Genomic DNA, 379 nt, shown 5'->3' on the forward strand with positions numbered 1-379 from the left:
GGGCAGGTCGAAACTGCCCCCCGCCCACAGGGCCACAGAGACCCAGGCCCATCTGAGTGTCCTCCACAGAGGCCCACGGAGCACCACTGACAACCAGACTCCTGCTCTGGGCTTAGGAAGGCCGTTCTGTTAATGTACTAGAAGACCCAGGCCCAGTCTTCCCACCTCCCTGGGCCATCTGGTGAGATGAGCAGACCGGTTCGGAGCTGGAGCCCACTTCCATGCCTCTGTGGCCGGGTGTCCCCCCACCCCCAGCCTCAGTCTCCTCAGCCACGAAATGGGTCAGTAATGACCCCGGGCTGAGGAGACAATGCTTAGTCCCACATACTCTCACATCCTAGAATGTCAGGGCTGGACAGGACTCAGGGAGATCGGAAGA

General features: G+C 60.7%; 1 protein-coding gene across 1 annotated transcript in view; it reads right to left on the reverse strand.

Moving 5' to 3' along the window:
- CELSR1 (cadherin, EGF LAG seven-pass G-type receptor 1) overlaps nucleotides 1–379 on the reverse strand; it is a 50759-nt gene that overhangs the window by 6209 nt on the left and 44171 nt on the right. The window lies entirely within an intron of this gene.

The sequence above is a fragment of the Bison bison genome, unplaced genomic scaffold (assembly GCF_000754665.1).
Source record: "Bison bison bison isolate TAMUID 2011002044 unplaced genomic scaffold, Bison_UMD1.0 scf7180017856539, whole genome shotgun sequence".
Taxonomy (NCBI): domain Eukaryota; kingdom Metazoa; phylum Chordata; class Mammalia; order Artiodactyla; family Bovidae; genus Bison; species Bison bison.